General features: G+C 38.0%; 1 protein-coding gene across 2 annotated transcripts in view; it reads right to left on the reverse strand.

Annotated features, from left to right (window-relative positions):
* The window catches only part of LOC115269966 (troponin C, isoallergen Bla g 6.0101), a 54,107-nt gene that overhangs the window by 23,289 nt on the left and 18,736 nt on the right, over nt 1–12,082 (reverse strand). The window lies entirely within an intron of this gene.

The following is a 12,082-nucleotide window of genomic DNA, read 5'->3' on the forward strand; positions in this document are numbered from 1 at the left end:
TGGAAAAATTTTTGGACGAATTCCTGAAAAAGTCTCTGAAAGAATTCTTGGAGGGTTTCTGGAAGAATCGCTGGAAGATTTCCTGGAGAAACTTCTGAAGGCATTTTTTGAACATTCTATGGAGGAATTCCTGAATGATTTTTTTAACAATCTCTGGAAAAGATGCGCGATAAATTTTCACCACAATGTCTTTGTAGAAAATTCTGTAGAAGCTCCAGCAGGAAAATCCAAAAAAGGAGGAATCTCTGCAGGAATTCCTAAAAGAATCTCTGCAGAGAATTTCCGAAATAATCTCTGCAAGGTTTCCTAGAGAACTTCCTGGAGGTACTTCTGGAACAATCACAGGATTTTCTACAATAATATCTAAAAGAATCTTTGGCGGGAATTCTCTAGAAACTCCAGCAAAAAACTATGTCTAGAAGAATTTGAACTTATGTAGAAACTCCAGCAGGAAACTCTAAAGCAATGAAGGAATCTCTTAAGCAATTTCTGGAGGAATCTCAGCAGGAAATTCAAGAAAGAGTTTCCGAAGAATTTTCGGAAGAATTACTGAAAAATTCCCTCGAGATATTCTTGGAGGTATTTTAGGAGCAATCTTTGGATGAATTCCTGAAAGAGTTTCTGAAGGAATTGTGTGAGGATTCCCGGAAGTACCTCTGGAAGATTTCCTGGAGGTATTTCAGAAGCAATCTTTGGAAAAATTCCTGATTGTATTTCTAGATCAATCTCTGGAGAAATTGCCAAAGATTTTTTTTACAATTATGCCTAGTGGAACCTTTGATGTAAATTTTGTAGCAATTCCATCAGAAAATTCAGCAATGGAGGAATCTTTAAAGCAGTTTCTGAAAGAATGTCTGCAGGAAATTCGAGAGAGTTTCTAAACGAAATTTTGGAGAATTTCCTACAGAATCTCTGGAAGATATCCTGGAGAAATTTTTGACGGTATTTAAGAAAAAGTCTTCGAGGGGAATTCCTGAAAGAGTTTCCGAAGGAATTCCGGGAGAATTTGCGGAAAAATCACTAGAAAATTTCCTGGGGAACTTCCTGACTGTATTTTTCGAACAGTTTTTTGAAGAAATTCCTCAAAATATATATGGAACAATCTCTGGAAAAATTGATGGATGATTTTTCTAATATTGTCAAGAAATATCCTTGGAAGAATTTCTGTAGAAAATCCTGTATAAAACTCTAAAGCAATGGAGGAATCTCTCCAATTCACGAAAAAGTTTCTGAAAGAATATCTGGAGAAATTCCAGAAGAACTAATGGAAGATTTTCTGGAGCACTTCCTGGGGGTGTTTCTGGAACAATCTTTGGAGAAATTTCTGAATGTATTTTTGAAATAATCTCTGGAGAAATTGTTGGAGAATTTTTTACAATTATGTTTTGAAAATCTGTGGGGGGATTTCTGTAGAAACTTCAGTAGGAAACTTTAAAGCAATAGAGAAATCTCTTCAAGAATTTCTGATGGTATCTCTGAGAGAATTCTTCCAGGAATCTATGAAGCAGTATTTGCAGGAATTCCTAGAAGAACCTCTGGATGATGTTTTTTTTTAATTTATTTTTATTCGTGAATTTTAACTTAAGGTGAAACTGGATCCATTTCCTCATTTTTCGGTTTTTGATTTTTAATAAAATAACGAAGCAATATTTTCAAAATCGGTTTTCGTGCACATGTAGAGTATGGATCAATGTATCTCCTGAATTTTTTTCTGGTGGAAAAAGCTTTTCGTTTTTGCAGAAACCATTTTTAAACAAAATTGCACAAAAAATGGTTTCTGCAAAAACGAAAAGCTTTTTCCACCAGGGAAAAATTCAGGAGATACCTTGATCCATACTCTACATGTGCACGAAAACCGGTTTTGAAAATATTGCTTCGTTATTTTATTAAAAATCAGAAACCAAAAAAATGAGGAAATGCTTCCAGTTTCGCCTTAAGCTAATTCTTCACACCTCTGGATGATGTCCTGAAACTACTCCTGCAGGTGTTTTTTTGGAAAAATGTGTAGTAAAATTACTGTAGGAATCGCTGAACGAATCTAGAGACATTCCTGAATAAATTTTTGGGGGTATTTTTCTCTAAAGGGATGGTATTCGTTATAGATTCACTGCAGAAGTCAAACGACGTATTTCCACAGGATTTTCTCGATAAGTCCTTGCCCTTTCTCTAGAAAAATTTCTGGGGAAGAATTCCTGGGAAAATTCCTGAGCACATCTGTGTAGAAATTCTTTTTATATGTAAAACGACTTTTTGAGCAATCCGTAGAGTAATCTCTATGAGAATCTCTGGAGCAATTATTGGAGGGATTCTGGAGAGAATCTTTAAAGGCATTCCTGAGGGAATCTCTAAAAGAAATAACTTCTGAAAAAAAACGCTGGAGAAATATCTGGAAGTGTTTCTAAAGGAATTTCTTGAGAAAACATTGGAGAAATTTCTTTCGCCAATATTTAATAAATTTTTGGAGCTTTTTGGAAGATTTTCGGGGACGAATTCCTGCAAGACATTCTCGAGGACCCATCAAACATTTTGCACAAGAGTGCACACACCATTTTTTTTTAGCAAACTTCAGCTTAAGAAACTGTAATTGAGTTAGTTCTGTTTCTTGGGGAATGCCTTGGAAAATTCTTGGAGTAATCCATTGATTATCTTCCAGGAGAATCTTGGTAGGAATTTCCGGCGAAATCTCCGTTGAAATCCAAAAAACCATAAACAACTTCAAGTGTTATTTAGTCATTCTCGAGAAAAACCCTGACACAATTCCTAGTGTATTTTTTAAGAGAATGCTGGAGGAAATGTCTGATGCTATTTCTTAAAGAATTCCATAGATGAATCTATGAAAGAATTTCTAGGGTGAACCTCTGAAGGTATTCTGCATATGCTGCATTTACATGCAAATGCACTGAAGTGATTCTTGTAATTCCTGGAGTAGTTCCTCTAATAATAGGTGGGAAGATTTTCAAAGGAATCTATGAGAAATATAGTGTTTTTGGAAAACATTTTTGTAAATATCTCAGAAAAAAAAACAAAATAAAACGAATGTCGTGATCTTCTACCAATGACCAATATTTTAATGTGTGATCACGTACCGGTTTCGAAAAAAAATGAGTTTTGAAATTCTACTTGAAAATGCAGCTCCACGATTTTTAAAAATATGGAATTTTACTTAAATTAAAACATCTTGCGCTTCAGTCAACCATTCTTTTTGAATAAATAGAAAGCTGAATATAATATGTTTCGATCATCTCTATCCAGTTTTTGCGTCATGGAAATCGAGATATTGGTGAGTATATGAGATGATTCCCTTAAATTTTAGAAAAAAAAATCAAAAATTTTAAAATATATTTTTTTTTATTTGAATTTGGATTTGGTGTTGGTGGGTTACAGTAAAAAGGCTCACTCGGAGCATTGGGTACGGAGAACGAGATGTATGCTTAAAAAGAGAACATATATCGATTACAAATCGTCAGCCTTGTATAGAAAGTCGGAAAAAAATCCGATCCACAGTAATTGTTTTCCTCCACGTTCTCGAATGGAGATGAAGTAAGGGATGAAGTGAAAGGGGGTGATATCTAACATGAATCATGTTCATTCCTAACTATATTTTCTGTGACAAAAAAATACTGAAACTGCTCATCAATTAACTGATTACATCAATTACAGGATCATTACAGAAAAAAACCACTGTCACACGACCGGATCCGACAAATAGCAAGTAAATCTAATCCAGTTGAGAATTATAATTGAAATAATTTATCTCAGCTATCGTTGCGTCCAAAAACAAGCCGATTATCGCTTCATAACTTGTTTCAACCCATCGATCAACCAGAAAACAATTGAAGCAATTCAGCAAAAATATTCTCTCTCGTCGTGGTGCCAATATAACGAGCATCAACCAAAACCCAATAATGGATCACCCGAAAAAAAAAAATGGGCTCAACTTTGCCGAGCAAATCTGGTTCAAATGCGCCGGAGTCCAATTACGCAACATTGTGTCCAAGTTTGGGAACAACGAGACGCCATCGACAACTTCGCCATCATCACTGCGCGCCACCCCCCCATTCCACCATCGCATCGGTGGAGACATTTTGCCCACGGAAAAGAAAGAAGTCAATTTTAATTGACACCGCGTCTTAGGTCCCGCTTGTTCGCTGCGACTTAGCAGGTCTTGTTCAAAATCTCCCCCCGAGCCAATTCATCATCAACCAGCCAACCAAACAGTTGGGTCCCATTTGGTTGGTCCTTCGGCTGGGGGCCGGTGGTGTTGATTTGGGACTCCGTCGTCGTATCCCGTTGGCATTGGTTGGACCACCGCGACGACACGTCTCGGCGTGCAGATTTTGCACCAAATTTCGATGCTAAATAATGCACGGACGCGGACCGGGAGGAGGGCTTTCACTTTCTATGGGCGCGCGAATTTCGATAGGGGCTCGCTGTCGTCGCCGTGGTCGTTGAGTGGCTTGCGATGTAGCGCCCGTGGGCATGCTCTGCGCTGGTTGCTGGTTGGTTGCTGTGAAGTGTCTAATCAGCGAAAGAAATGAACACTTTTGACGGTTTAGAAATGCGTTAATAAGGCAACGCGCAGCAACGCAACGGCTTGGGTCGAAAGGTTGTCTATCGAGGTGATACATATTACCATCGCTTAGATGAGGAGATCAGTAGGTACTGAATGTGTAGTTGAAATTTATCTCCGCACAGTGAAATGGTGTTGTTAGAAAACATGGGCGAACATGGAGTTTTCACCATAAAATAAAATTATAAAATAATAGAAGAACCTACTGGGGTTGGCCAAAATGTTTGGGATAGGCAACTTTTTTTCTCTCACAAAAAAGTTCAACAAGCTGTAACTTTTCATAGAGTGCATCAAAAAATTCTCAAATTTTGACTGTTTATCAACCAATTATATGTGCATCATTGGTAAAAAAATTGAGCTCGATTGATAAAATTTTTGTGAATTAAGAATCGTTCTCGAAAAACACTATTTAAAAAAACTGATTTTTGAACTCTTATATGTATTTCGGTAACCAAATGAACTGAATCGAATGAAACTTTAACGTTTATCAACAATATATTGATGCTTTGAAAATCTTTATAAAACAGGCACTTTTTGAACGTTTAAAAAATGATATTATGGATTTACATTTTTGGCTCTTTTTGGAGAAAATGCTATTTTTCTACATTAATGTCATTTTGTTTTAGTTTTAATATCCAAAGATTTTCTACGTTTGTTCTCAAGATATCTTTATTAAGATATAGTAGAGCCCATTTGGATTGAAGGAAGACACAGCTAGTATTTTTTTGCGTGATGTTGTAAATTTGACTTATTTTCCTTTTTTTGCGTATTTCGTCTACCACTGGTAATCTTCCTCAGTGTCAGTTATCCAGTGGTATAAAACTGATTACACTCATTCGAAGAGGGTTAGTGGGTTCAAACAGACGGTACAAGTTAAAAAAATGGTATTTTACGAGAACGGTTCTAGCTTCGCCTTAACGTGTACCAATGATGCACATACAATATGTTGACAAACATTCAAAGTTAGAGAATTTTTGATGTCGTTACAAATGTTTATTTCACGTTTTATCTCACCACTCTTTGGCTGATCGAGGGGGGATAATAATTATAAAGCAGGAATGCTATAGAATTTCAAAAAGAAAAAAAAACAAAAAAAAATACCACCATTTAAAATTCTTGTACATCTTATTTTTTTTGGAAATAAAAAGTAACATTGTTGTTTCGAATTCTTTTAATCCGTTCTATTTTTGGGCCTGTCACCCAAAGAAAGGTTATAGGCGTACCTCTATGAACGAAAACGTAAATTCCGCAAAAGCCACCGATTGATAGAACGATAAATGAAAAATCAGGTGCTTGAAACTGTACAATTTTCTATAGAACTTTCGGCGTTTGACGTTTGAAATTTTAGAAAATCCGTTATGATACCATCTAGATTCTAGAATTCTCCTCAATATATTCTGCCAATTAGGCCAGAACAAATATCATATTCTTCTTTTGTCACAGTGCTCGTTGAATCGTCAAGGAAGGGGGATAAAATGGATTTGTTGAAAAAATATCCAAAAATTAGGCAACATCGTTAAACTCATCGGGTTTGTTAAGAAATTTTCTGAGCGACTCTATTTTCACCTAAACATTTATAAATTTCTTGAATTATTTATTTGTTCCCCCTCTCAAAATGTTGAATTCTGGCTATAACTTTCCAAGGATGGCAAGGTGAAATAAGAGAAGTGATCCCATTTAGAATGCTGTAAGAATTCGTTTATATGAGTATTGCTAAAAATGTTTCTAATGATTTGCCAAAACAGTTTGAGAAATATGTCATTCCTTCAAAAAAAACTGAATTCTTACTTGGATTTTTTTAACAATATGTGCACATCTAAAAAAATACGAAGATCAAGAAGAGGCTTCAATTGAGCTCCTCAGCATTTTTCCAGCTACTCATTCATTTCATTCATTTATTTAGTATTACATCAAATTCAAGATAAAACTGAATCTACAATATTTCTCCATAATACACGGTTCGTTGCTGCCGCTCTCCATCCTCGGTCGCACCCGATGCTCGCCAAGTCACGCTCCACCTGGTCCGCCCATCGTGCTCTCTGCGCTCCACGCCTTCTTGTGCCAACCGGATCAGTTGCAAACACCAGCTTTGCAGGGTTGTTGTCCGGCATTCTTGCAACATGCCCTGCCCACCGTATCCTTCCAGCTTTGGCCACCTTCTGGATGCTGGGTTCGCCGTAAAGTGCAGCGAGCTCGTGGTTCATTCTTCTCCGCCACACACCGTTCTCCTGCACGCCGCCGAAGATCGTCCTTAGCACGCGTCGCTCGAAAACTCCAAGTGCTTGCAGGTCCTCCTCGAGCATAGTCCATGTCTCGTGCCCGTAGAGGATTACCGGTCTTATTAGCGTTTTGTACATGGCGTATTTGGTGCGTGGGTGAATCTTTTTCGACCGCAGTTTTTTTCTGGAGCCCGTAGTAGGCCCGACTTCCGCTGATGATGCGCCTCCGAATTTCACGGCTCACGTTGTTGTCAGCCGTCAGTAAGGATCCGAGGTAGACGAATTCCTCCACCACCTCGAAAGTATCCCCGTCTATCGTAACATTACTACCCAGACGGATCCGGTCGTTTTCGGTTCCGCCTACCAGCATGTACTTTGTTTTTGAGGCATTCACCACCAGTCCGACCTTTGCTGCTTCGCGTTTCAGGCGGGTGTACAGCCCTGCCACCGTTCCAAATGTTCTGGCAAAAATGTCCATGTCGTCCGCAAAGCACACAAATTGACCGGATTTTGTGAAAATCGTTCTCCGGCTGTTGAGCCCGGCTAGTCGCATCACACCTTCCAGAGCGATGTTGAAGAGTAGGCATGAGAGTCCATCACCTTGTCGCAGTCCCCGGCGAGATTCGAATGAACTGGATAGTTCACCCGAAACCCTTACGCAGTTTTGCACACCGTCCATCGTTGCTTTAATCAGTCTAGTCAGCTTCCCAGGAAAGCCGTTTTCGTCCATGATTCTCCATAGCTCTGCGCGGTCGATACTGTAATATGCCGCTTTGAAGTCGATGAACAGGTATGCGTTGGGACCTGGTATTCACGGCATTTCTGGAGGATTTGCCGTGCGGTGAAGATCTGATCCGTTGTCGACCGGCCGTCGATGAAGCCGGCTTGATTACTTCCCACGAACTCATTTGTTTTAGGTGACAAACGACGGAAGATGATCTGGGATAACACTTTGTGGGCAGCATTCAAAATAGTGATCGCCCTGAAGTTCTCACATTCCAAATGGTCGCCTTTCTTGTGAATGGGGCAGATTACCCCTTCCTTCCACTCCTGCGGTAGCTGTTCGGTTTCCCAGATCCTGACTATCAGCCGACGCAGACAGGTGGCAAACTTTTCTGGGCCCATCTTGATGAGTTCAGCTGCGATACCATCCTTACCAGCTGCTTTGTTGGTTTTGAGCTGGTGAATGGTGTCCTTAACTTCCCTCAGCGTGAGAGTTGGCTCATTTCCGTCCTCCGCTGCACTGGCGTCGTCGTTTCCTCCGTTGCCGTGGGCTCCAGCTACTACACAGTGTTTTTATCTTTCCATATTACAATGCGTAGTTTTTTGTTAATACAACAGCATCCGATTATGCTATGCATATCGGATTATCATATCATATTTTAATTGAGTAGTTCATATGTCAAATTTGAATAGTACTTTAAATTTTGACGTCTCGGTTTAATTCAATTGAAAGAAAAAAAAAAAACAACAGAAACTCTGAACCGACATTTACACGTTCCACAGAACCATACTGGATGAAAAATCTGTGAAATTCGGTAAAAATTGAACAGTTTGTAATTTTGTAAAATTGATTTAATAAATAATCTTTTGGAGTCTCAGAAGAAGGTCCCAAACGGACCGAAACGTCGGACAAGATAAAATATCAATACTTTTATTTGTGTCAAGACTAAGCCATTCTCCTAGAGTGAAAATTCAACAGTCGAAAATAGTAAACGAAAAAAAAAAAACAAAGGCCAGATTTAAGGCCAGGTTTAGATTCTACTATGATCTTCGTATAGTAAACGATCAATCATTATGAATTAATATAAAAGTATGGACCTGTCCATAAACTACGTAGACTCTTAAAGGGACAAGGTGGATTTTTGGCCAAAGTCTATGGTCCATACAAATTTTCAAAGTTGTCTATTGACCAAAGGGGAGGGACTATCTGAGATGACCAAAAATGGGTCTACGTAGTTTATGGAAAGTGCCAAATTTAACTGACGGCTACTTATCCATTATCCTTCCTAGTTTCATTTTCTATTGTGGCAAAATGACAAAGAATCTTGTCTTCTAGACCCGTTTTCAAAATTTTCTATCGAAATAACTGGTAATGATTCAAGTTTTGATATTTAAGAAAAAGAAATCTTTTTTTCCCGCGTAATCGACATGTCTATTTGTTTACGAAATACGTTAATTTTTTCGTCATATTGGCCATTCGTTCGTTTCTTCGGGGAAGTGGCTTGATTTAAAACACAATTGAGATACAAAGATTTTGACTTATATTTTGAACAGTTTTCTAAACATAGCTTTTGATCTGTGTAGAATTAGCTTTAGTTAAAATACACAGAAATAAAAACAAAAAAAAAAAAAACTTTTGATCTGCAACAATTGCCACCGGCCCGGGGCTCGTCGCACAGAGGCTACACGTTCGCTGTATAAGCGCCATGGGTTCGAACTCAGCCCCGGCACTTGGAATTTTTCGTCAGTTGTTCTTCCTCTCAAGAGCGACTGACACCCGACCCTCTTCTGAGCATATAGCTCTAACGGACCCGGAAATTTGGATATCGGCGAACGGCAACCCAAAATGGACGATCCCTAATCGGACTGGAAGAGTAATTTCAGCCACACATTATTTCATCATCGTTCTCGTCATCCTACCAAGGACAGGGTAGAAAAGTGAAAGCAGCACAAAACTAAAATAGTAGAATAAGATTGTAATAGAATTTATTTAGGCGCTGTACAAAGTTTAAGTGCAGCTGCCAATTGGAGTCGCTCACATCATGCCCTAGTGGACAAAAGAGATGCAAAGTTGGTTAAGTGCTTGAGAATAATAAAAAAAACTGAGTACCTTCAGCAGATTTTTCTAGTTGTTTTTATCAAAAAAAAAAATGCAAAAGTTTCTTCTTCGATTTTTTAAAGAATTTCTTCAGGGATTAATCTTGAAGAACCATAAGGAATTCCTCCAATAGTCTTACACTTTACGCCCAGATCTTGCTCCAGGGATTTTTTCAGGAAAGCTTATTCAAATATTTCTTTTGGGGTTTTTTGCAATGTTTTCTATGATAATTTTCAAGGAATTCTGTCAGTATTTTTTCCTAGACTTTTTATATTTTATGTTTTTAATTTCCACCTGGGGAATTTTGGTTTTTTAGGGATTTATATGTAAGTTTCTTCTTTGATAATCTCCTGAAGATGTTACTAAAAATCCTTCAGATCTTCTTTCTGAAATGCTACCAGATTTTCTTCTGGAAATTCCCATTGGTTTTCTATTATGATTTTTTCAAGAATTCCTCGTGGAATTCCTCCAGTTGACCCTTTGAGAGACCTTCCTATAGATCATTCTGAAATAACATCAGCAGCAACATATTGGGAAGAGCCAGAAGGCACTTTTGAAGGAATTCCAGAAAGATCTTCAGGAGAGGTCCCGAACCGTTAAGTAATTTACCGAAACTCTGTGAAAAATTACCAAATTTCGGTAAAATGTTATCGTTTATCCATCAAACTCTAACGAAGTTTACTATAATTAACGTTGAATGGTATTTTTTGGCGAAAATGTAATACTACTCAAAGTGAATGGGAACTTCTAGCGTATTTTGGTAAAAGTTACGAACTTCACTAATTTCTGGTAGAAACATTCATTTAATAATTAATTAGATCCGTAATTGCATAAAGGCGTATTTTTTCAAGATATCCCGCCTTGTTCACAGTATCCACTTTGATATACCGAGGCAAACAGGGCAAATACAAAAAAAAAATCAAACAATTTTGAGGAGTTTTTTAATCTGTATTAACGAGAGCCCTAGGCTTCTAGGTTCATCTCGAGGCCCACGCTTTACTTCCCTTCCGAAGGAAGAATTCACATTTGTGAGTTTGTCGGGAGTGGGATTCGATCCCAGGTCCTCGGCGTGATAGTCAAGTGTTCTAACCATCTCACCAGGTCCGCTCCGCTTAATTTTAAGGAATTTTCTAAACTACATTTTTATGAAAATACATGCGTTTCTGATTGTTTTAACAATTTTAAGGATTTTACGAGCCTGAAAACTCGGAAATCATCTGAACCAGATAGTTTATAAACATTTCTTGATAATCTGTTGAAAAGATAACTACAGTTAAACAAAATTGAATTTCTACCAAATATAATAAAAAAAAAGACACGAATGCCGCATAGCGGTAAAGTCTCAAAAAAATAAAAAATAAAAATACTAACCTTCTATTTTTGCAATCATTATTATTATGTTTTACCGAAATCAGACATTTATTTCTGTAGTGATTTGTACTCCAAAAATCAATGGATTTGGTAAGAAAAAACTCGAAGCCTTTTGCCAAAAATATAAAAAAAATAATAATGGGATGTCTTTGTCAACTTTTGACCGAATTTGCCGTGTGTCTCCTAATCAATAACTGTTTGAGTTGAAGCATTCCTGTGTCATTTGAAAAGAGCATCGAAACAATCAGCCTGAATTATTCTTGTGGTTTTTTCTCCACCCATTTTCAGGCAATCGATTTTCGTTGCGGCGGACGGCATGTTTTGTTTCGATGGGAAACACAATCATTTCGCGTCGCGTAAATAATTGCCGACCGCAGAATTGGGGTTGTTCGGTCAAACGAGTAAATTCTGCCCGGGTTGCACAAACACGTTCAGTTGCACGTTTTTGTGTTTTCGGAATGCGTTTCATTCAACTTGCTCTACATCGTGCGTAAGTAATGTGCTTGGTTGATTGTTTTCTTGTGCGCGAATCAATAACACTGCATGGTTTTATATGAAACTCAAATTGGCAGCATTTTCGAACGTCAGTGTTGATTATCCTATAGGAAAACATTTTCCAGGATTGAATAATAACGTTTTTGAAAAGTTTTCTCTTTAAAATTAAATCAAAAGTAAATGACAGCCCCGAAAGGCGCCCAAAACTTGTTCAATGTCGCTGCAAAAAAGCATCAATCGCGAAAACAATGTTCGAATTGACAAGAGTTGCATGAACCAGTTTGAGTCGGCACAGATGACTCGAAGGTGATACACATATCTTAAATCAATCACCCTTTTAAACCACGGTGACCCAATCAATATGGTGTCAAATATTCGACATGTCGTCATTTGAGTTCAATATTCTCTAACCGACTGCATCTTTCGCAAAATATTCAGGTTACCGAACCAAACCAACCCATGCAATTTTAGCTCTTGGTTTCTGTGGGCGTTTTGGGAGACACGAATCACACATCACTTCCAATCGAACCCACAATTTAGTGCCTTATTTGATGTCCCGCAGCGCCCTCGCGGCACAAGGGTTAAAATTAAGGTCACCATCACTGG

This window comes from Aedes albopictus, chromosome 2, assembly GCF_035046485.1.
Source record: "Aedes albopictus strain Foshan chromosome 2, AalbF5, whole genome shotgun sequence".
In the NCBI taxonomy this organism is placed as follows: domain Eukaryota; kingdom Metazoa; phylum Arthropoda; class Insecta; order Diptera; family Culicidae; genus Aedes; species Aedes albopictus.